Here is a 26,858-nt window from a genome sequence, read left to right on the forward strand (position 1 = left end):
CAAAACTATAAGACTTTTTTTTCCAATTGTCTATCTAAAATTAATGTTATCATTGATGTTCCTGTTTTTTGTAGCGAAGAGTCAGAAATATTGACAAGCCTTTTGAGTTCTAGAAAATATTCTATTTAGAAAATTATTGATACATGTAAAATTTCTCAATGGAAAGTCATTCACAACCTTTTGTAAAGGACAATGCATTGTTCTTATGGAAAGCCACCTTCCTGCAGCAGCACACAGCAAGAAGAAGGACGTGTATCTGATCTGATTTTAACATTATGTAGTACATACACATATTGAAATATCACATTATAGAAAAAATATGTACATTTACTACTTTTATAGTACTAAAATAAAATTGTTAAACATAAACTAATGAAATTATTTAAATTAAGTTGAAAAGTATTGTGTGCTTAAATATAAATGTAAATGTAAATGCTAAAGTTCAGATTTCTCAGCAAACTAGACACTAAACATGAAACTTTTGTTAAGTTGATCTTCATTAAAATGAAAATAATGTTTTATTTGGAAGACAATATGATAAAAATTATAAACAATAGATTTTGAGAAACTGTTTTAATAGAGTACTGTTTGTAGGTTTTATAACAGGAACATATTAGAATGTATGTGTGCTTAACATGTATAGATATACACGGTTTTATGTATGTATATATATATGCTTATATGTACTTATATATGTTACATATGTGTTATATGTATTATACACATATATTTATGTATACATAAAACAAATTTACAATTCAATTTAAAAGACCCACTAAGATGATGGAGAAAAAGTAATTTAAACCTTCCCAGGAAAGCACATTATCGTTTAAAAATGAATGGAAATGAGCATGATATTATTCATCATCACGATAATGGTCGCTATAAAAGACATTAGCTCAACTCCATCACAGATGATAGAGGAGAAGGAGAGAACTCAAATTTTCACTTTGCGCTGGTAGGAATACAAAAGTAACAGCACCCTTGGCTGCAGCTCCTTCTGTGAGTATACCTATGCACTACAACACAGGAGTTTTTGTTTAGTAAAATCCATGCAAACAAATGAATAGTGTGGCTTGGTTTGTAAGAATCCTTAACTAGAAACAATTGAAGTACCTTGTAATCATATTAAATAAAGAAATTATACTTTCACTTTAAGTTACTTACCAATTGTAATAATGAACTCCAGATATACACAGTAAAAAGCCCCTCCCTCATTAGATGCCGTTATCAGTCTGCAAGTCCTGGGAGAAAAGGTGGAATTAATGCCCCACTTCCCATGACAGGATACTCACAGACTTAATTTGTGCAGACATTGTGCTAGTAAGTACAACTGCTATGAAATTAAGAGTGCAATGCTGCCATCATGCTCCGAAAGGGACATTCCACCTCACTCTAGTCCCCTCTTTTTTAAAAATATTTTTATTAATTTATTCATATTACATCTCAGTTGTTATCCCATCTCTTGTATCCTCCCATTCTTCCCTCCCTCCTGCTTTCCCCCTACTCCCCTCCCCTATGACTGTGACTGAGCAGGACCTCCTCCCCCTGTGTATGCTCATAGGATATCAGGTCTCTTCTTGGTAGCCTGCTATCCTTCCCTTGAGTGCCACCGGGCCTCCCCATGCAGGGGACATGGTCAAATATGGGGCACCAGAGTTCATGTGAAAGTCAATCCCTGCTTTCCACTCAACTGTGGAGAATGTCTTGTCCATTGGTTAGATCTGGGTAGAGGTTCGAAGTTTACTGCACATATTGTCCTTGGCTGGTGTCATAGTTTGAGCAGGATGCCAGGGACTAGATCTGCACATCATAATGTCCTTCTTGTAGGTTTCTAGGACCCTCTGGATCTTTCATTGCTGGTGGGAATGCAAACTAGTACAGCCACTTTGGAAATCTATCTGGTGCTATCTCAGAAAACTGGAAATAAGGCTTCCTCAAAACCCAGCTATTCCACTCCTTGGAATATACCCAGAAGATGCTCCAGCACACAACAAGAACATTTGCTCAACCATGGTCATAGCAGCCTTATTCATAATAGCCAGAACATGAAAACAGCCTAAGTGTCCCTCAGTAGAAGAATGGATAAAGAAAATGTGGTACATTTACACTATGGGATACGACTCAGCTATTAAAAATAAGGAATTCCCAAAATTTGTGGACAAATGGATTGAACTAGAAATGATCATAATGAGTGAGTTAATCCAGAAGCAGAAAGAGTCAAATGGTATATACTCACTTATACCTGGACACTAGACCAAAGGGCATGTCCCATGAAAGTCTTCACTTACCAGGAAAGTGGGACAGAGGGAAGGACATCCTACTGGGACTCTAGGTGAGAGAAGCATGGGAGAATGGGGAAATAGAAGGATCTAGTCTCTTCTTTAACCTTTACAACTTTCCCGTCCTTCTGCTGTGATGAGACATCTGTGACTGAGTACTTGGCAGTCCTTTGTTCTCTTCACATTAACTAGTTGTGAGTTTCTTCAGTTACCACTGTCTAATGTAAAAGGGGGCTTCCCTGAACAAGGCTCATAGCAGTATTAATATGAGAATATATCTACAGCTATATGAAAGGCAATTTGATAGGCACATCATGCACATTTAGTCAAACCACAATATGATTTTTATCTACTATAACCTATGACCTCCCCAGATACTAGATTTTCAACATGCTTATGGTAGCAAACATGGATTCCCGCCAATACCATGGAGCTCAAATCCAATAAGGAAGTGGTTAAACTAAGGCACTTCTTGCCTGGCCTGATGGTAGTATAGTTTATAGTATCCACAGCTGTGGAGAACTTTTGATGATAATCTCCCTCAACCTTTGTCATTATGCAACCTACCCATTAGGGTAGAAAATTCTATCTTGTTCTTCTTGGGTTTCTCTGTGTCCTAGACTGAAAAAAAATGTGGTATCTTCAGCAAACAGACTCTTGCATCTTGCTCTGATAGGTAATCAACGTATGTGGCAAAATGATCTGTCTTTCCTTTCTCCCTGTCTCAGCAAGACAAATGCTTTTTCTTCCTTTAAATGCATTATCATCTCAAGTCATAAAACAAATTAAAACTTTCTTGCTGTAAGTTAGATTCAATCAGACACTTGGTCATAATTAACAGAAAAGTAATTAATACAACAAATAAAATGAGATATTTTCAATGAATAACAATAATGAAATACTAAGTTTTGCCATAATAAGCAAAAACTTCCAATGCATTATGATAAAGAAAGATTATATATTACACATCCAGGAACAACAAATCCACAAGGACAGAATGCAGTTAGGTCATTGATGGAGTCTATAAGGATGGATGAAGGAAGAAAAACAGTGTTTATACAGGTTAGTTTTAATTTGGGGCCATGCAAATAATTTCAAACTAGAAAAAATTAAAGATAAAGTGAATATTAAATGTCATTAAATTGATTACTTTAAAATGGTTAACTATGCTTTGCAAATTTTACCTTCATATATTATTTTAACTACTTACTTCTCTACAAATCCAACTGTTCCCAATGGATTCTATGTGGTTCTAAAATTTTGTGTGTAAATTCATGCATTCATGATTCTAATGATAAATAAAAGTTAAGTGTTTTACTTTTTCATCAGTTCCACTTTTTTCCTATTCTTTTTTAGATATTAATTTTGTGTATATTCAAAACACATATGTTTAAGTATGTGCTCATGTTTATGCAATTGCGTATGTATGTGTGCAAATGTTGAAGACAGGGCACAATCTCAGATGTTTCTATTTAGCTTCTGTTGACCTTTTTTTTGTTGAGGTAGTCTCTCACTAGCCTGGACTCTTCAAATGGGCTAGCCTAGCTGGACAGAGAGTTTGTAAGATCCACATGGGCTTTTCTGCCTCAGTGCTGGGATTTTGAAAGCAGTATTTATCTAACTTTTCTTTGCATGAATTCTAAGCATTAAACTCAAATCAGTATCGCAAGCATTTTACCCACTGAGCCATCTCTCCAACACTAGATATTGATTTAGTTATTTAAGAGAGGTTGTGGAGTACCATAATTCAGAGAATGAACAGATATTTTTACAGTCTATTGAGAATGATACCGTTTGTTACTCTTTTTTTGTCTTTACATTTAACTTTCTACAACTCTTCTGAAACAATCACTTGTGACTCCACTGCTATTGTGACAATCACAATTTGATGTGACCTTTAAATTCCTGTAATAAATTAATTTTTATCAACATGGCAGGGTGAGGCCAGTTTTGGCTATTTTCTGTCCCTCACTGCTCTAAAATGACAATGGGTCCTTCAAATTCTGAAATGTACCCTGGAACCTTTAGATCCTTTTTTAGACTATTAGAAGAAAGATAAAATATTAAGAAAAAGTTTAAAGATTAAGAAAATAGATGTATTGAAATTGTCATAGTGCAGGGCTTGTTTATGTTGTTATTTCTAGAAGAAATGGTCTTCAGAGATCTTCTTCAAAGTCACAGCTGACTTTCTGATATTTGGGCTTTTAAAAGGTTTCCTCTTCCTCTTCAGTGACTTTCTCTGAGCCATAGATGGAGGAGCTGTGTTGGTGATGTATTCAGTGGAGCTGGGCTCCGAGCATCCATTGATCTTTGCATTGTTTACAGTTGTGGTTTTTAGTAATGATACCCAGATACCCATTACTGTAAAGAAAAAGGATTTTGATGAAGGATGGCAATTAAACTTGTCTGTGAGTATAAGGACAGGAGTTACAATATATCTAGGAACCATCTGAGTCCTGTGCCTAAGTTTGGGGTATTTTCTCAATAACCACTTAACATCAACCTCTGAGAAGCAAGAATCAATAGCCTATATCATTATGGGAGCCACTTTAACTTCACTGAACAGCCACTTGATAGGTTTCTCATGCCTTGTTCTAAGGGTTTTGTCGTAAGAATTATCAGCCTAACTTCCTCTAAGCTCTATTGGTATGTATATATACACATTTGTATACATTGACAATATCAATAGACATGCTACTGTGGAAGGGAAAAACATTTCAAGGGTTCCTTGTCCTAGACAAAGAACTATAGGCAAGTAATGACTGCTGGAAGAAAAATAATTAACCTCTTAAGGGGATGAGCCCTTAAGATTATTCAATACAAAGTAGAAAATCTAAAATCATCCACACAAACAGTAGAAACAGATCTAGCACGTTGTATTTGTGTCTACATGCATGTGCACATGTGTGTGTGTGTGTGTGTGTGTGTGTGTGTGTGTGTGTGTTTTAATATAACAACAGTAACCAAAGGAAAAGAGGGTGCCAACTTGAGAGTAGTAGTGAAAGGCCAGAGTGAACAAGATTGGATCTCTACTGTCCAACTTATGATATTGAAATCTCAGTACCAACACCTGAACCTCATTTAAGCATTTGAGATGGAACAATACTCAAGGGGGGAATGAGAGGAGAGAGCATTGTCTCAAAGGCCCATGACTGGAATCGTTACCTCCACAGGACCCAGCCAACCCCAGCTCATGGGAGCCACAGATAAGATTCCCCTAACAGTCTTTAAAAGAGCCTCCAAGCTCTCCCTTGTAGTTGCCACAATTTTGTATAGATGGTTGACCCCTGCATGCTGGCTGTTTCTGTAGAATAAACACTATTTGTTTTTGAATACCATTTGAGTCTGGGGGCTTCCTTCAGTGATTTTTAGACACTTACAGTAGGACATGGGACAGGTCGTATGGAGAGGACATGAGATACACTAAAGGGAGAAAGAAAAGGAAGTCATATAAATATATTTTAATAAAAAGTTATTTAAATAAATAAAAGTAGCATAAAGAAAAGGGCTTCTCAATGCCAAAAGAATAAGTGGAAGAAGAAATAAGTCTTAGTTTTTTTTTTTAATGGTAGCTAAGGAAAAGACTGAAAAGCAGAGCAAAATATCTGCAGTGGACCCTAGGCCATTCTGAATTACTAGGATTTAACGTTTTTTGAAGAACAACAACAAAAAGGAGCCTTCATAGTATGAAGAATATCACCTTTGCCTCCTGTCATAGAGCTGTTACTTTGCCTCAAAAAAAATCTCATAGAAAGTTTTCTCCTGGGTGGCTCATCCCATCAGTCCACCTATTGTTTTAAAGACTTAGAAAACGGCTATATGATATTTTGATAGGTGCGGTTCAGTCAAACACCAACAATGCAGAGGAAAAAAGGGAGAAAGTTTCAGCACAATACTTCCGTGAGCACATCTGTGACCACACAAGTTATCTAAGAACACACCTCTTTGCAATTCTGTGAAGTAGAAAATCCACATGCTTGGTAAGTCTTATCAGGGTGCATGTGGGGTGAAGAAATTTCCTGGAATGTTACTTATTAAAAACATATGCTGAAGCACAGAGAGGTCAGGTTACTTATCTAAGGCCCTTTAAACTGCCGTCTATAGAACCAGGACTCCGGCTCTTACCAGTCTCTGCTCCATCTCAGATAATCTATGCCTGACAAACCAAGTAGAAACTTCTTGTTTTTCTTCAAAACATGCCTTTATAACCAATGAAAGAAGAACGGTTTGTTCTTTCCTTTGAAAGAGCATGTTTCTCTACAGCATTTTCTCTAAAACTGCCAGCCTTGCAAACAGCATCAGATATCATTTAGCCACAAGCATTCTATTTAGGCTCGACTGTGCATATTTTATGAAGTTGTCCCTGTGTTTCCTTCAACCCTAAAATCTGTAGAGAGGGTAAATTTAAAAAGTGTTGCCAAGAGAATGCTTAAATAGAGAAGTCGTTAAAAATATCTGATCCCCAGATAGAGAAGTCCCTCCTGAGGCAGCTGGGAAAAGAGAAAATTCTAGTGGTTCTGAAAATCTGAAGTATGGGAAGGTATGCTTGAATAATATACACTACCTCCAGGTTTCCTTCCACCATCTAGTTTCCCATTGAAATGCTTGCTTTTCTGTTCCTTATGTATGCTGTTAGTTTTGATTTTGAGCTTGATAAGTTGAAAATCATGTAGTAACATTTAAAATTTTAGAATGTAAAACCGTAATGTGTCTAGGTGAGTCTTTGGGAAAGTTTTTCTGAGACATTTAACTGAGAATACCTACTGTGAAGGTGGGTGATATCCTCCTGTGTGCCCTGTACTGATTATAAAGGGAAGAGAAAGAAAGTGAGCTGGATACCAGAAACTCTCTCTCTCTCTCTCTCTCTCTCTCTCTCTCTCTCTCTCTTTTTATGGATATAATATGACCCACTGTTTCACTCTCCCATTTCCATAACTTGCTCTCTACAATGTACTCTAACTCATCAAACTGTAAGCCAATGTAAGCCATCTTTTCTTTAAGATATAAATGCTCAGATGGGGTGGTATGAAACTTGAGTACAGCTGTACTTCTTTTGTTACTAGGTATTATTTGTAAGCATCACTGGCTTTTCCTACATGAAAGCAGCCTAAATGTAAAGGCAAAACTTAAGATGTGAGGATAATTCCAGAGATAATTTTAGACTGTCTAAGGGAACACTGTTAAAAAAGAAAGAAAGAAAGAAAGAAAGAAAGAAAGAAAGAAAGAAAAGAAAAAAGAAAAAGAAAGAAAATCCTTGATAATGCATTCTACATTTAGGTGCAGAGGGGTAGATTTATAATTTATATAAATATTTTATATATGGTATTTTAATGTATTACCAGTATACATCAATATATTAATGTATAACCAGTCTATAAGCATATAAATGTGTAATATCACATTTTAGAACCAATACTCACATCAGCTACTGTTATACCCATGGCCTATTATAAATCACGTCAATACTCTTGGATAGATTTATCCTAAAAGGATGTTTATCATCACTCTCTAGTCCTGAAGAACCCTTTCCAGTTAGTTTTGGAGGTAATTTCTATATTTATTTAATTTCCTAACAAAAATAGAACTTTCAAAAAAGTTACGGTAAAGATTGACACTACTCTCTATCAACAAAATTGGGATATTGTTACCTATTTTGGACAGTAGGAAGGGAAGAGCAAAGGGAGATGCCTACATTTCCCTCAAGTCAACAACAACAACAACAAAGAAATATTGGCTGTCAATGATTCACCTTGATGGCAATGCTATAATAAGGCTTTGGTTAGTTAACTTGTCTCAAATCTTTTTTTTCATTTCAGAGCTGTTAGTTATTTTAAATATTAGGAGACAAATGGTTACAGTCCTACTATTTTATCATCAAATTAGTATGGACACAAAACATAATATTATCCAGATTAAATATTTAAGTCAGAACATGGAAGATGTTCTTATAAAACTTTCCCCTTCTCCATCTTTTACTCTGTTTATGCAGGAAGTAGAAAAAAAAACTGGCTGTCTCTCCACAACCTGTGAAAGGTGAACTGATTGTTAATAATAGACAAGTCTCTCACGTCTTAAACTGGTAAAATTTAACAGCTCCACATGTAGCAACTTCAGAATTCAAGGGAAATATCATCCCACAATGAGATGTTTTGCCTATATTTCTCACACTCATGTTGGATTTAAAAATGTGTCCTAAGGTTGCTAAAAATTTTTAGACATGAAGCTGAGTCATGACTGTATAAGAAAGCTAAAGTTCTCAAATTCTTGTCTTTCCTCTAATCTTTAAATGTAAAAGCTTCAGAGAAGGGGCTCACACATAACCTTTATTAATGGACATTGTTTGAATTAATGTTAAAAAGAGAAGAAATATCATGGTTGCTCTTTATACATCTTTTATTTTAAAAATTATAATTTTTCATTGTTTGATACAACATAAATATGTCAGGATCACTTTTAACTGTTAAATATTCCTGAGATCTTTCCTGTGGGTATTACTAGGAGATATGAATAAGAAAAAGTTCTTGTCCCCGTACAAAAAAAAAAACTATGGCTGCCCACTGGAGTGGTGCAGTCTTCACAAACAGGGTCTATAAAGATTCGCTTTAAACTACAAGTAAGATTCCAGGTTTTCCACCTTAATTCATTTTCACTCTTTTTATGGCCCCGCCTTAAACTGAATGAAGAGCGTGATGAAGACTGTTCGATGAGAGCAGCCATCGATGAGAGCAGCCATCGATGAGAGCAGCCACCACATGCATCCTTGAATAATGCAAAGCAGAATGAAACACACAGAAACCAGAAATCTTATATTAAAGGATCACTTGGCTATCAAGTTCAGAATGTGAATTTCCTGCCTCGAAGCCCATAAATGTCCCTTGTGAGTATGGGGTGGAGGGCACAGGAAGGACACTGAATCTGAAAGTAGCATGCCCAGGTGATTAAGAAGTTGCTCCTGAATACATTGTGAGAATCATTGCCTCAAGGCTTTCCGCCAATCCCACATCTCTTCTTTTCTTTATGACTTTATGACACGTTTAGCTCACATTTTTTATAAGGTAGGCTACATTCTCCTGGAATTGTCAAGGTGACTCTATGTTGATGGAAGAAGGTGATGAAAATGGAGAGTGTTTGCATAGTCATTCTAAGTTTAACATCTTTTAAATAAAACTGATACATTATACAAGCCAAAAGAACTCATCTCCCTGCAAGATTCAAATGCAATATCCAGATAAAAGAAGGCTCTTTAAGGCAAATGTATTTAATAAACACAATGATCATTCACAGAGAGATAAAAATTTAATCGTCATTTCTACAGTTTATCAATATTATGTACAAAAATCACTTTAACTCCTAAGAGATGCATTAATCTTGTATAAGAGTATTATTTAAAAGTAAAATCCTCTCCAGCAGCAAGAATTCAAAAAAAGGAAGAAAAAGTTTTAAAAGGGAAGGAAAAAGCCTCAACCCTCTGTCTAGTAAAATGACCCTAAATTCCCAGGCTATTCCAAGCTCAAAACTGACTAGCTTTAAAAAAAAATTGACAGGAGACAAGACATAAGGAAGGAAGTTGAACATATTTTCCCCCAAAATATATCCACCCAATTATAGCCTCTGAAAGATACGCATTTCTACTACGTCTCCAGCAACTGTCATTCCACGTCGGGCTGCAGCTTCCCACTTGAATGGGGTACAATTCCCTGCAGTTAGAGATGAGTGCTGTGCCAAAAATAACTGCTGGATCTGCCTCCTGGAACACATCAGGGCTTTCCTGCTCAGCACAGCACTCAAGAAACTCCTGACACAACCTTTTTCCCAGAGCAGTGTCTTCACCTGCAGACTACCCACTCATCACTTTCCTTGTCATACATTTTTTAAAAATGTACTTAGGCATCAATTTGTCCCTTCCCATCATGCGTGTGTGCTTTGTGCGAGTGTATGCATGCATGTGCATGTGTGAAGGTCAGAAGACAACTTCCATTAGTCAGTTTCTCTTCTTCTACCATAAGGGCTCCATGGATCAAGCTCAAGATAGTCAGGCTTAGTGGCCTGTGCCTTTGCTTACTGAATCTTCTTGCTGGCTGTCCTTTCCATGTATTCTTTCATTCTCGAAATTTCTTCTATGTTTGGGTGTGAGTGTTTGTCTTCATGTATGTCTGTGCAGCATGTCTGTCTCTGGTATATGCAGAGATCAGAAGAAAGTATAGGATCCCTTGGAATTTAAGTTACAGATGGTTGTGAACTACCATGCAGATGTTGAGAACCAAACACAAGTCTCTGCTAACAAAGACATGTGCTGAGTCCTCACTCCAAGGCCCAAGTATTCTTGAATTAAGGATATTAAAAGCAGGATTATGAGATTAATAGTGATTCAGAAATCAAAATTACTTTAGTGCCAGACAACCTTTAGAAGGCAATTAAACAGGTAAAGGAAGTTCTGTTTACACACTTATTTGTCGTGTATTTTACTATTTTATTTCTTAAGTGATGGATAAAATGCTAAGATGTTACCATGCTAATTTTCACACACTATTTTAACATAATTTTATATGTATATAATGTATAACCAACATCCATGTAAAGAACATTTGGATGCTTATTTTTTAATATTATGTGTTCCTTTTGTCTATTCTTGAATGAAATCTCATTGCATACAATCTTGTGAGTCTGGATTATTTCATTTAGGCAGTTATCTGTGGAAGTCAGTTAGAATGATGGTTATAATAGAGGTTCATTTTTCTTATTATTTCATTGTATTTTATCCTATGAATTTACACAAGGTATTCATCTTCATACTGAAAAAAAATTAGATAACTTTCATTTGTGGTCATTTTGAATATAATTGGCTCCAACTTCCAACTTTTTTTTCTTTCATTTCATTTCTTCCTTTTTTAAGCCAAAAACGTGCATTTATTTCCTTTGGATATGCAGTGTGAAATAATGGATACATTTGGCTACCAAATTTCATGTCGATTAGTCTTGAATTGGCTTGATATTTTAGATTGCAATTCCAGAAGGAAAAAACTACAACTGAACTAAATGTATAAAAATTTTGCTCTAGAAAATGCTAGTGGAAAGAAACTAAGAACAGCTTACGGAGCTGTTGAATTCAGTGTAACTTGGAGCCCTTTGAGAAAGATGGGGACAGAGAGACATGGTATGGCTGAATATCACACTGGCATGAGCCTGAGGAGCTTGAGGAAAATGTCAAGGAGTCCCCGAGCAACCACGGCCTCTGGAGGAGTTCTCGGTCTGTCTCGGATCCTTGCTATACTTTGTCCTTGACCAAAAAAAAAATAGTCCATGGGAAGTTGAGTTTTGAAGCAAATGAGTGATGGATCATAGAGCTCTGTGCTGGAGTTCCGACTAATAAAATGGCTGTTGGCATTTATAAAGCACATCCTTGTACACCCTGTAAAGGAATGCATGAGCATCTCACTTGTTCTATAGCCTCGCCAACACTTTATGTGTACAATATTCTGAGTTTTGTCTAGTTACGGAGTGGGGAGTCTCACTGTAGTTTTAATATGTGTTTTCTAAGGAGTAAAGACTTGAGTTACAAATTCAAGAGTTTGTTAGCTATGATTCTATTTTCTCTTGTGAAGTAACTGATAAAGTATTTGGTCCATATTTGATTTGTTGTATTTTTATTGGGCCCTACAATATAGACATAATTCCCTTATATATTATGAATCCCACTTTTTTTGGACTTTTGGAGACAGAGTTTACCCATATAGCCTTGGCTGTCCTGGACTCACTTTGTGGAGCAGGATGGCCTCAGTATCACAGAGATCTGTTTGCCTCTGCCTTCCTAAGTAGTGGAATTACAGGTATATGACACCATGGCCAGATACTTTTTATTTTTCTTTTTCATGAAATGTTGTGTTCTTGCTTTTGTTTTTTATCCCAGGCTGATCTAGATTTCAGCCTAGATTGATTTCAGTCTCACAATCTCTTGCATCAACCATTTTACTACTGAGGTTAGAGATATATACTAACCAACTAAGCACCTACTGCTCTGTCCTTGACTGGGAATGTCCCATTTTTCTTTTATGGTTTGTGGACATCAAAGTCATGAACACTTCCTCCCTATTCTTTCCTAAAATGTATATAATTTGGCATCATATTTAGATATACCACTTATCATAAAGTATCCTTTACTTACGGTATATATTATGTGATCAAGATAAAAATTGTCTATTTAGCTATTTATGTGGCCCAGCACTACATTTAGAAAGATACATTTTCTTTCTAAAACTTTATGCACACCTTTGTCATAAGTAAAGTGATCATTTACCCAACAAATATCATGTGCTAAGCATTATCTTAAAAATATTTGAAAATAAGTCATTTAATCTACATAAAAATTCAAGAAGTTCACTATCACATCTACATTGTAAAGGAATAAGCGGAAGCACAGACAGGTTAATTACATGAATGCCATTTAACTAACAATAGAAAATGTATGATTCAAAAATAGCCAGTCCAATCCTATGTCTCGTGTGTCCCCTCCATGAGAAATATCAGGTAGCTTGAATTATAGCTCTGATTGTAATTCTTGATAGATTATTTTAAGTTGTCTTCAGAGAGTATAGAATCTGTATGTAAAGTAATTTATGTGAATAGTTTTATTAGTCAAATGATGAACTATGAAGACAAGTAATTGAGCAATATTTCAGTAAAGGGGTTGAGCTTAGCAACGTGATGGCAGCATCAACTCAGCATTAGCTCTGAGTTTGGACTGCTTGAATTCACATACAAAGCACATACATTTAATTCAGTACAGAAGTAGGAAGAGGAAGATCTCTGGGGGTACTAGCCAGTAACTCAAGGCAAATAAGTGTGATTCAGCTTGAGTGAGAATCCCTGTCTCAAAAAGAAGGTGGTGAGTGACTGCTGACATATAACTTTGATTTTGGGTTGGTACATGCATATGTACATACATGCATATATTCCCACATATACATGTGCAATATATATATGTGTGTGTGTGTGTGTGTGTGTGTGTGTGTGTGTGTGTGTGTGTGTTTGAACACTATATTTTTAAGGGGTTATCAATGTGTTTATGAATTTCCACTAAAAGCCATATAATATTGTGATGACCAACATTAGCTGTCAACTTAATTGGATCTGCAGCTAGTAAAACGCAAGCTGCTAGCACTCCTGTGAGGGATTTTCTTGTTATCAAATGATGTGAAACAGAAAGTCCCAGTTTAAACATAGGCAGCACAGAGGGATGAAGCTTGGCTTTTTGACTGTTTGCCCTCTCATCTATCCTGCTGCAGAATTTCTTTCCTCATACGAGAGCCAGCTTGTTTGTGATTCTGGCACTGAATGAGTTCAGCTTTCCAGGAATACTCCAGATCTTCCTGCTAAGGAGGGTGTGCCGAGATGTTCACCGCAAAGACTGAACAACTACTGAGTTTTCAGTCTCTCTAATGTGAAACAGTCATTATTGGATGATACAGCCCACAACTTGCAAGCCAATTTAATAAAGCCCATATATTCACTGCTGTAGAGATCGCTGCTTAATACACTTATTTCATAAAATTAAGAAACTAAAATGTAAGACAGAACTCATGAAAGTAACATGTCATATGATGATGATTTAATAACAGTAGGGACATAATAATGAACAATGTTTTCAAGCACTTTTGAAGAATTACTATTCAGTATACAAGAAATATAACACATATAGGAATATGAAGATAGATTAAGCATATCTTTATACCATAAGGAAATATTATTGTATGAGCAGAAGTTCTGGCACATACATAAGTTAGTTTGGCCTCATTAATTGAAAACAAGAAATCATCTCTTCAAACCATGAATCTTTCTGGTGATTTAATACAACAAATCATTTAACAAGAAAAGTAATTTCTGTCTTCTGAGCATATATTGATTCTTTGACAAAGAAGAAATGGTGAGAATGTTTCGATGAGGGCTCAGAATGAAGTTAGTTTTTCAGGCTTTGATCTTTTAATAGTGTGTATTATAGTCATAAACTACATATGCTCCAGAGGTCTAATTTTCTAATAATAAATGTAAAGAAGAACATAATAGGCATGTGTATATAAACACATTGTTTACTATTGGTATTTTATTTCATTTTCTTTTAACAATATGCATTTAAATTTATACCTGTAAATATGTACTTGTACATATATGACTCTTTTAAAAATAAATTACTTACAACAGATTGAAGCTCCAGTTCCAGGAGCTCCAGGGTCTCTTGCATACTCCTAAAATTGACAAATCTAAAATTATTTTTAAAGAAATAAAATTAGTATCTACTATATATCTAATTCTTAACCCTTTTCAATATTATCTCACGAACAATATAAACTTCAAAAATAAGCTTTTAAATTAAGTATGTGATAGCATGTTATGAGGCTCCAATCTAATATTTGCTGTATACTTTAGCTATTTGCTATTGAAGTCCTAGGAATGTTCAGAATTTTAAACTCCTACATACTTACAACAGTATAGAAAGCCTTCTAAATATAAATGATTTAAAGAATGTTCACATTTCCTTATTACTACAACAATATCTACATTTTAAAAAAGAAGTCTTAAACTGTGAACCCGAGCATAATTTATTAACCTGTGATGCCCCATGAGTACTTATTATAATTCATAAATACATGTTTTCTGGTAACAAGATTCTCAATATGGTGTCTCTGGTTTCCTAGGGTCCATGAAATAGTAATGAAAGGCTTTGTGCTATTTTCAGTATTTCAAAAGCCTGAATTTAAATCATATATTTATATACAACAAAGAAAAATGCCAAAGTGGCAGAAATAGCACAATGTGGCAATTGTGTAGAGTGTTAACAGTAGTCCTTACTATTGTCCGGATAGTCAAAGGTATGATTGGCTGATACATCATTCTGATTACCTTAAAAAGAAAAATGTATTAACTATTACTTCATAAATTTAATGTATGACAGACAAAATCTTTTGAAATATGGAGTTGGGGGGAATTCTGTTTTCCTTTTTTATAAAACAGTATTATTGGTTATTAAAAATGATATGAAAGCCTACTTCAAACTATAGTTATTTTTATTTCTTTGAACTTAAGAATTATTAAGTATGAGGTAAATGCTGATATTAGAGTTGCTTTCAGATGAGAAAAACATACTGTGGAAAAGTATCAGGTATTTTCAACTATGAGTTACAGCCTAATGTCAGAGTTGACCAAATGCTGTACAATTAACTTGAATGTACTTGACAATATTAGTGTTATTTGGGTTTTTATGACAATGACTTCATGAAGGCCGTGTTTTATGTCCTGGAATTATTATACGCAACTCTGTAGAATGATAAGATTTCCAAGTAGTATAAGTAGATCTCTAAGATTCCTCTCGTGGCATTTTCTATGTTTGGATGCCATCTGAATTTCTCATAGCACCATACAGTAGTTTCCTTTGCTGCCTAGAAGAGAACATGACAAACACTCCAAAGTAGAAAAGAGCCACAAGACCTCAACCTTACAAAAAGAACTGTAGGAAACTAAGGAACACTGATAGTGGGAGAAAAAAAGTTCTTCAGGGAAGAACACAATAATTGGTTATCCAATATCAAATGGGTGGCCCTGAAAACAAAGATAAAACTAACGTACAGACTGAAAAGAGCTCATCTATATATTTAACGCTATACATATGCGTATGTTCACATAACAGCCATTAATGAAAAGAAAGGGTATGAATTTTTAAAAAAGCAATAAAGGGTATATGGATCGGTCTGAATGAAGGAAAGGAAAGGGAGAAATGATGTAATTATGTCACAAATTATGTTATAAAAAGACAAATAGCATCATCTGAGTCATTTTATGTCTAGTAATCACAGCTATATTATTTTTCAAATGAAAATATCATGTTTCTATAATATTAGAGATATTGTGGAAACTAAAACATCTAAGAGATAATACAAATGCTCATACTTGTGTGTATGTGTGTCGGAGTGTGTGTGTGTGTGCGTGTGTGTGTGTGTGTGTGTGTGTGTGTGTGTTTGTATTTGTGCATGTGTGATGAGCTGGGAATCCAGAGAAGACAAGATACTTATTTAAAGTCACCAGCTATACAATATTTAGAACAGATATTGAATAACTCCCCCTTTCTTGTGGATTTTAGGTGTCTGTCACTTACTTTTTGAGGAGATTTTTCTTTCTAGTATTTTTCCTTTTGAAAATATATTGAGTTGTTAAAGCAGGTATGCATTTTTAACAACAATAAGAAAGTAAAATGTCATTTCAGGTAACTGTCTCAGTTGTTAGGGACTTTTTGATTCCTAGTCATTGTTATTGATCTGTGTACTATTGGACAATACTAACAGCTTTAATTGATTTGTTATTGCCCATAATGACCAAAATCTCCTCCTTGAACCAAACTGTTACACCTTTGGAAATGGATTATTATTCACAGTGTGGGATAATACTTTGGCATTCTTCATTCTCAATGACTAGCTCAACGTATATTCTAATTGTTTTTCTTGCCCTTCTCTGATTATGAACTAATTTTTTTTCTTTTACTTGTCTCCCTTTGTGAAGATGCAAACTGTAGTCCAGATCTGTTTTGTTTGTTTGGTTGGTTGCTTGGTTGGTTTGTAGGAAAACTGCTGATATAGTGCAGTTTACTTATGATGTATACATACCATATTTAAAAAATAGGGCCTCATTTGATGTTCAAGGTTTTCTGATGTTTAAGATTAGTACAGTTATTGTTTCAGTTATAATAATAACCATAACTGTGATAGATGATATGAAGACAACCAAATAATACTTCATATTTCTGACTGGAGTGCTTAGACAAATAACTAATTTATCACAGAGCTCATTGAATATTATCTGACCAAAGATCAACTTTTATATCTCTAATGATTTAAATAGTGTTCAGTGGGCTTGTATGTCTATTATTGTAATTAATTATGCTTATATACCACATTTTCCAGTATATAAGATGACTGGGCATATAAGAGGACCCCAACTTTTCCAGTTAAAATATAGAGTTTGGAGTATACTTGCAGTATAAGACTATCCCTCTTCCAATACACATCTTGTGCAGCAGACTCGTGCATGTGTCTATATGCAGGCAAGGTACAGATAGCCAGGTTCTTTATTAAATGTGAGCAGATAGCCAGTGCCAGCCTACAATGCCCCTTTATGGAGCACTCCACACTCAACCTGAAGACACAGCCCTCTGAGTCGAACAGGCAGGTTATGGTGGAGGGCCAACTCACGCTCATGTTCTCCTCCTTGAGATATAGGAAGATGTCTGCAGCTTGCCCTGAATGATTCATACTCCCTACACAGAGTGGTACCCTTGCCCTGACTATATGTGCAGGACATATGAAGCAAGCCACAGCTAAGTACAGGTGTATAAGACAACCCCTGACTTTGGCATGTATTTGGGGGGGGGTTAAAATGTCAACTTATATGCCAGAATATGGTAATAACAATTTTAAGTGTATATAAATAATATAAGTAGGTGATAATCTATATCTTATGAAACATTGTTAAGAAATAGCAAATGTTGGCAATAGACATTCACATGAATACCTATAATGTGAATATGTTTTAAACTGGGTCTTGGAAAAGAAATGACACTGTAACTCTAGGCAAGCAGCATGAGAAAAGTAATCTGCTGGTGAATGAATGTGAAGAAAGATATCACTCCACTTATTAACTTTAATTTTCACTTTTACTTTCTTTGCACATGGCATAAACTTCTTCAGGATTTTCAAGGACTAGTTGTTAAATGAAATTTGTTTATAGTTATTGTGTGTAATGCATAGCCTTGAAGCAAAATAAAAGTTACTTAACATCTGCATTGCATGCATAATTATGTTTTTCTTGTGAAAGTCTTTAAAATCTATTTTCTCAATTATCTAAAATGTTAATATATGTTCACTATGATGTGCAATGGGTCCTCCCATGGTAGGAAAGATTCATGAAACAGGGCACTTCTTTTTGACTGTTCGGTAGAAAATATAGCAAGTTTAAAATTGTGGTTAGTAAGTTAGAGCTACATCACAATGCTCTCCTAAAGGAATGGCATTCTCTTAACATGCTCAGAGGAACAAAGCAAATTTTTTTCTGGGCAAGAAATTTCAGATAGTTTTAAAACTTTGATGTCTTTGTGACATAGGAAATAAACTGTGGAAGAATTCAAAGTAGGGAAACTTATTTCAGAACTTTATTGCAACAGTCTAGAAAAGATTTGAAACTACAATTAGTTGAGAAATAATAGATCAGATGAATGGAAGACACTCTATGATGAGTAATCACTGAAACTGAAGAATGGTTGGATGTGGAGACAGAGGAGAAATGACTAGCTGAAGAGGTAATATTCAGATTTCTGCTTCTAACAATGGATGTCTGTAGGTATAGTTTACTACTGAAAACACAAAGGGGAACAGATCATATGAAAGAGGACTTCCTTAAATAATTCTAAGACATTTATGTGTATAATCTAGAATGCAAGATGTCCTAAAATACATTTTGAAAAGTTTGCCTGACCTAAAAAGTGAAGTTAGGGGGGACTCCAAGATGGCAGCACCGAAAACGCACTGTATCTGATCTACAGGAAGGAGACTAAGACCTGACTGGGAGCCACAGACTGCAAGACCTGGAGAACACTACATGAGAGGGATTTGCACAGGGCAGATCATAGGCGAGTCTGGCCTCGGGTCATGCAAAGGCCCATGGAGGACAGGGCCTAGTCCCCAGTGTCTAGACCAGAACCTGCTTGTGTGCCATGCTCTAAAGCATAAACTCAGTATAAGGGACTGAACTCTGGGCAGTGAAACACCAGAGCTCCCTGCCTGGAGAATTCTCAGGACAATGGGTGGATCTGTCCTCTAAACTCCCCTACCCCACACCAGTCCACAGAAAGCCCCAGGTACCACATGGGACCCAGTCAGCTATGGACACATTATCCAGCCACAACTGCACAGTCTTCTGAGTGGGACCAAGCAGAAACCTAGTGATCTGCCCCAGCAGACTCATCCTGCACAATTGGGCAGAATGACACAACCTAGCCAGGCTCCACAACACAAAAGGGCCTCTTAAACTCTCAGAAGAGGCTGGGCAGGCCTGAGGGGATATGGCAGAAAACTAACCAGCCCTCCCAACTGAAGAGGAGTTCCCACACGATCAGACAGGACTGAGCCTCAACAGCTGTGTTTTCTGAATGGTATTTGGCAGAAAGCTAGTGACCTGTCCCAGAAGACTTCCTGCACAAATGGGCACAACTGACCTGGCCTAGCCAAGCTCCACAGCCCAGCAGGGCCTCCCATGCTCTTTGGACAGTTTGGGAAGGCCTGAGAGGATAGGACAGAACCCTAAACAGACACTCCAATCCAGTGGGAGTGCCCACGTGATCAAACAGGATTTAACCACTACAGCTGCTCAGTCTGAATAGAAGAGCCAGCAACCTAGTTACAGGCACCAGTGGACTTTCACTGCACAACTTGGCAGAACTGACCTGGCTTTGCCAGGCTCCACAGCCCAGCAGGGCCTCCCACATTCTCAGGAGTGGGTGGGCAGGTCTGAGGGGTTAGGGCGGAAGTCTAGCCAACCTGAAATAATCAGAAAGCAGGCGCTAGGCAGAATGTAGGCCTCACTGCCTGGTTAGAGCAGGCAGAAACAAACAAAAAACTACTAGAGGCCAGCAGGAGTTCAGGCACTCTAGGGTGACTTGAACCTAGAAAACAAATCTCCAGGGCCCAAGGGCAGAGTATTAAAAGCCCAGCCAAAGACAGGATAACAAGCTCTACATACACTACATCAAACTGATACTGGGGCTGCAAAGCACTAGCATCTATCACTGCTAACTCAGTGGGGAGCCCATGGTGTGGAGCAGAGTCTCCTTGAGCTGAAACCAGGTCACTTGCCTGTTCCAGGGAAGAGTTCCCTGATCCTTATGGGCAAAGGCCCTCGCCTGAGAATCACTCACCAACAATCCATACTCAATAATCAGTGAAGGATACCAGAAGCTACGTCCAAACATAAGAGACAGCAAGATGACTAAAGGCCAGGATAAAAATCACAAACAACAAAACCCAAAACAATATGGCATCTTCAGATCCCAGCTATCCCAATGAAAACAACCCTGAGAACTCAAATGCAATTGAAATACAAGAAAATAATCCCAAATCCTTAGTAATGAAGATGATAATGGAGGAACTGAATGAAATCCACAAAGAAATGCAGGAAGATGCAGCCAAACAGGTTGAAGACAAAAAGAGGGCTATAGAGAGGCAATGGAAGAAATTCAGGAAACTACAATCAGATGAAAGAAATCAGTGAAACAGTTCAAAATCTGAACATGAGAATGGAAACAATGATAAAGGCATAGACAGAAGAAAAAGAAGAACGAGAGAACTTAGAATAAAAAATAAGAAATACAGAGGTAAGCTTCTCTAACTTAATTCAAGAGATGGAGGAATGAATCTCTGGACAAGAAGAAACAATCATAGAACTTGAAGCAACCATCAAAGAAAATGCTAAATCTGAAAAATTCCCAACCCAAAACATCAAAGAAATCAAAGACACCATGAAAAGATGAAACCCGAGGATAATAGGCATTGAGGAAAGAGAAGATGCTAGAGCTCCAAGGCCAAGAAAACATTTTCAACAAAATCATAGAAGAAAACTTCCCCAATTTAAAGGAAATGCATATGAACATACAAGAGGCCTACAGAACACGAAATATAATAGACCAGAAAAGAAAATCTTCCTGCCACATAATAATAAAAACACAAAACATACAGAACAACAGCAACAAAATATTAAAAGCAGTAAGGAGAAAGGGCCATACATAGGCCAGACAACTATACCCAGCAAAACTATCAATAGCCATTGATGGAGAAAACAAGATAGTCCATGATAAAAACAAATTCAAACAGTAACTATGCACAAATCTGGCCTTACAGAAGTTACTAGAAGAAAACCTCCAACCCAAACTTACAGGCTACAACCAAAATTACACAGGACATAGAAAACTACACTATCACGAAAATATATCCATACAAACACTCTATTGCAACCAACATCAAAATCAAGAGACTTAACAGTCACTGGTCATTAATATCTATCAACATTAATGGTCTTAATTCTCTATTAAAAAGACACAGAGTAACTGAATGGATGCATGAACAAGATCCAACATTCTTCTTCATTCAAGAAACACATCTCAGCCACAAGGATAGACAATACCTTAGGGTAAAAGGTGGGAAAAGGGTATTCGAAGCAAATGGGAACAAGAAGCAAGCTGATGTAGCCATTTTAATATCTTATAAAATAGACTTTAAACCAAAGTTAATCAAAAGAGATCAGGAAGGACACTTCATACTTATCAAAGTTAAAGTCAACCAAGATGACAGCACAATTCTGAACATCTACAATCCCAATATAAGTGCTCCTACTTTGGTAAATGAACTATTAACAAAGCTTAAACCACACATCTATCCCCACACATTAATTAGAGGAGATTTAAAAACCCTACTTTCCCCAAAGGATAGGTCATTGAAACAGACTAAACTGTGAAATAATGACACTTACCCATGTCATCAATCAATTGGATCTAAGAGATATCTATAGATGTTCTTCTCAGAATCTCATGGAACCTTCTCCAAAATTTACCATATAGTAGGTCTCAAAACAAGCCTCAACAGATACAAGAAGATTAGAATTATACCTTGTATTGTATCAGATCACCACGGTCTACAGCTTCACTTCAACAACAACAGAAATAACAATAAGCCTACAAACACATGGAAACTAAAAAACTCTCTACTTAATGACACCTAGGTCAGGGATGAAATAAAGAAAGAAATTAAGAACTTCTTGAAATCCAATGAAAGGTCAGGGATGAAATAAAAAAGAAGTTAAGGAGTTCCTGAAATGCAATGAAAATAAAAGAACAAAATAGCAAAATTTGTGGGACACACTGAAAACAATGCTAGTAGGAAAAGTAATAGCACTAAGTGCCTTTATAAAGAAATTGGAAACATCCCACATGAGCAACTTAACAATACATCTGGAAGACCTAGGGAAAAAAGAAGCAGAAACACCCAAGAGAAGTAGACATCTGGAAATAATAAAACTCAGGGCTGAAATCAATAAATTAGAAACAAAGAGAACAATTCAAAGAATCAACAAAACCAGGAGCTTGTTCATTGAGAAAATCAACAAGATAGACAAACCATTAGCCATTCTAACTAAAAGGCAAAGAGACACTATCTAATTTAACAAAATCAGAAATAAAAAAGGAGACATAACAAAAGACACTGAAGAAATAGAGTGATCCTACTTAAAAGGCATATATGCCACAAAAGTTGAAAAACTAAGGGAAATGAACAATTTTCTTGATAGATTCCACTTGTCAAAATTGAATCAAGATCAGATAAACAAATTAAATAGTCCTTTGTCTTCTACAGAAATAGAAGCAGTCATTAAAAGTCGCCCAATCAAAAAAAAAAAAAAAGAAAAAAAAAAAAAAAAAAAGAAAAGAAAAGAAAACCAGGGCAATATTGTTTCAGCATAGAGTTCTACCAGAAATTCAAAGAAGAGCTAATACCGATACTCTTCAATTGACTCCAAAAGATAAAAATGGATGGAACAATACCAAACTCATTCTATGAGTACACAGTTGCTTTGATACCTAACCCTCACAAAAACTCAACAAAGATAGAGAATTTCAGACCAATTTCCCTAATGAACATTGATGCAAAAATACTCAATAAAATACTCGTAAACCGAGTTCAAACACATCAAAGGTATCTTCCACCATGACCAGGTAGGCTTCATTCCAGCCATGCAGGGATGGTTTAATATACAGAAATCCATCAATGTAGTCTGCCATATAAACAAACTGAAAGAAAAAAATGTATGATCATCACCTTAGATGCAGAAAAGGCATTTGACAAAATCCAACACCCATAAAGTTTTGGAGAGATCAGGGTATAAGGCACATACATAAACATTATAAAGGCTATATACAGCACACCAATAGTCAGCCAACATAAAATTAAATGGAGAGATATCAAGGAAATTCCTCTAAAATTGGTGACCAGACAAAGCTGCCCAGTTTCTCCATAACTCTTCAATATAGTTCTTGAAGTTCTAGCTAGAGCAATAAGACAACAAAAGGAGGTCAAGGGGATACAAATGGGAAAGGAAGAAGTCAAATTGTCCCTATTTGCAAACAATATGATACTGTATATAAGTGACAGCCAAAATTCCACCATAGAACTCCTGCAGCTGATAAACACCTTCAGTAACATGGAAGGATACAAAAAGTCAGTAGCCTTCCTATGTACAAATGACAATCTTACAGAGGAAGAAATTAGAGAAACTATCTTCTTCACAATAACCACAAGCAATATATCTAGGAGTTACTCTAACCAAGCAAATGAAAGACTGGTTTGAAAAAAAAAACTTTAAGTCCCTGAAGAAAGAGATTGAAGATGACTTGAGAAGATGGAGGGATCTCCCTTGTTTGTGGATTAGGAGAATTAACATAATGAAAATGAACATCTCACAAGAAACAATTTATAGATTCAATGCAATCCCTATCAAAATACCTACACAATTTTTAAAAATTATCTATTATGTGCACAATGTTTTGCCTGAATGTTCACTTGAACATCAGAAGAAGGCACCAGATCTCATTATAGATGGTTGTGAGCCACACGTGGCTACCGGTAATTGAACTCAGGACCTTTGGAAGAGCAGTCAGCATCCTTCACCTCTGAGACATCTTTCCAGCCCCTCCTACACAATTTTTAAAGACATTGAAAGATCAATTCTCAACTTCATATGGAAAAACAAAAACGAAAACAAACCAGAATATCTAAAACAATCTTGTACAATAAAAGATCCTCTGGAAGAATCTCCACACCTGATGTCAAACTGTACTATAGAGCAACAGTAATTGAAACAGCATAATACTGGCATAGCAACAGGATGGTTGATCAATGGAATCGAGTTGAAGTCCCAGAAATAAATCCACACATATGGACAATTGATTTTTTACAAAGAAGCCAAATCTATTTATTGGAAAAAGGATAGCATATCTAACAAATGGTGCTGGTCTAACTGGATGTCTATGTGTAGAAAGTGCAAATAGACCCATATTTATCACCATGAACAAAACTCAAGTCCAACTGGATTAAAGACATCAACATAAAACCAGAGACACTAATCTGTTAGAAGAAAAAGTAGCGAAGAGCTTGGAACACAGTAACACATGAGACAACTTTTTGAACAGAACACAAACAGCCCAGGCCTTAAGGTCAACAATTAATAAATGGGACCTCATGAGGTTGAGAAACTTCTGTAAGGCAGAAAACACTGTCAAAAGAACAAAGCAACAGCCTACAGACTGGGAAAAGATCTTCACCAACCCTATATCTGACAAAGATCTATTATCTAAAATATATAAAGAACTCAAGAAATTAAACACCAACAAACCAAATAACCCAATTGAGAAATGGAGCTCAGAACTAAACAGAGACTTCTCAATGGAGGAATATTGAATGGCTGAGAAACACTTAAAGAAATGCTCAATATCCTTAGTCATCAGGGAAATGCAAATCAAAATGACTCTGAGATTCCATCTTATACCCATAAAAATGGCTAAGATAAAAAACTCAAGTGATAGCACCTGCTGACAAGGATGTGAAGAAAGAGTAACATTCCTTCATTACTGGTGGGAATGCAAACTTGTACAACCACTTTGGAAACCAATCCAGTGCTTTCTCAGAAAACTGGGAATAGGGCTACCTCAAGACCCAGCTATTTCACTCCCTGGAATATACCCAAAAGATGTTCCACTACACAACAAGAACATATGCTCAACCATGTTCATGGCAGTTGTATTTGTGATAGCCAGAATCTGATAACAACCTAAATGTTCCTAAATCGAAGAATGAATAAAGAAACTCTGGTACATTTATACTATGAAATATTACTCAGCTATTAAAAACAAAGAAATCCTGAAATTTGTGGGCAAATGCATGGAACTCGAAATGATTCTACTGAGTAAGTTTACTCAGGCCCAGATAGACTCACATGATAAATACTCACATATAACTGGACACTAGGCAAATAGGAATATCCCATGAAAGTCTTCACTTAGCAGAAGTTGGGATAGATATGGGGACTTCCTATTGGTACTCAAGGTGAGAGAAGTATGGGAGAATGGGGAAATAGAAGGATCCAGAGGGTCCCAGAAACCTACAAGAAGAACATTATGATGGGCAGATCTGGACCCAGGAGTCTCTGCTCCAACTACTGCACCAATACATGCGGTAAACATTGAACTCCTACTCTGATCTAGCCAATGGACAAGACATTCTCCACAGTTGTGTGGAGATCAGGGGTTGACTCTGACATGAACTTTGGTGCTCCATATTTGACCAGTTCCCCTTGGTGGGGAGGCCTCATAGTACTCATAGAAAGTGTAAGCAGGCCACCAGGGTAAGACTCAATAGGCTGTGATCATGTGGTGGGGAAGGAGGTCCCCTTCTGTCACAGACCTATGGGAGGGGAATATGGTGAAAGAGGGAGGGAGGAGTAGGAGGATACAAGTGAGGGGATAGCTGTTGAGATGTAATGTGAATAAATTAATTAAATAAAAATTAATTAATTAATTAAAAAATAAAAAATTAAGTTAGGTCTTGAAATAAAGACTTGGTTTGTAGGTATGTAATTAAAGAGAGATATTAAAAAAAACAACTTCCAGGAAAACATAAAAATAAGCAGTTAAGTGAAAGATTAAATTTTTGGGAGCCTTATTTCTGGAAAGGGAAACAGAATATCATTTGAGGGAGTGACAGAAATTTAGTAGAAACTTCAGAAACTTTGGAATTCAGGAATAAGTCATATGCAACATTCCTACGTGGCTTCTACATCAGTTCTTGCATCAAGGTTCCAGCTTTGAGTCTCTGCACTCAATTCCCTGGATGACTGATGAAGAACTGCATGATGATCCTCCCTGATTAAATAAATAGTCAGAATGAGTAATGGCCACAAAACTACAATATATAAATGCAGTTTATTGGAAGCAGCAAGAGAGGGGGTGGGGAACAGGAAGGCAGAGTATGCACTGGAATTGAAGGGAAGGGAAGGAGAGAAGGCAGGCAGGGAGATGGGAAAAATGGACAGCCCACGCAGAGGTAGAGGGCAGAACATGCCACAGGGCCTAACAATTCCCAAATTGCTTTTGATCATGGTGTTTTATAAAAGCAAAAGAAATCCTAAATAATACATTTAATGTTGGTGATAAGTTCAGTAAATTGATAGTGTAAACATTCCTGATACTCTTTGAAACAAGCAAAGATGTTGGGAGCTAGGCAATTTTACTCTTAATGATCTGCTATTGTACTGTCTTTTACTCACCTGAATGTGTTGAGCTACATTACTACCAGGATACAGCTAGCTTGGCTGTTCTTCTGTAAGTACCAGAAACCCTGCTCTATGGATAACTTGAGACAGATTACAGTTAATTTAGCTTTCTCCTAAAGGAACTGCCAATGCCTGGGCTGTTTGTAACAATGTTCTACTACTACAAGCCTC

The sequence above is a fragment of the Acomys minous genome (genome assembly GCF_964271855.1).
Source record: "Acomys minous genome assembly, chromosome: 8".
In the NCBI taxonomy this organism is placed as follows: domain Eukaryota; kingdom Metazoa; phylum Chordata; class Mammalia; order Rodentia; family Muridae; genus Acomys; species Acomys minous.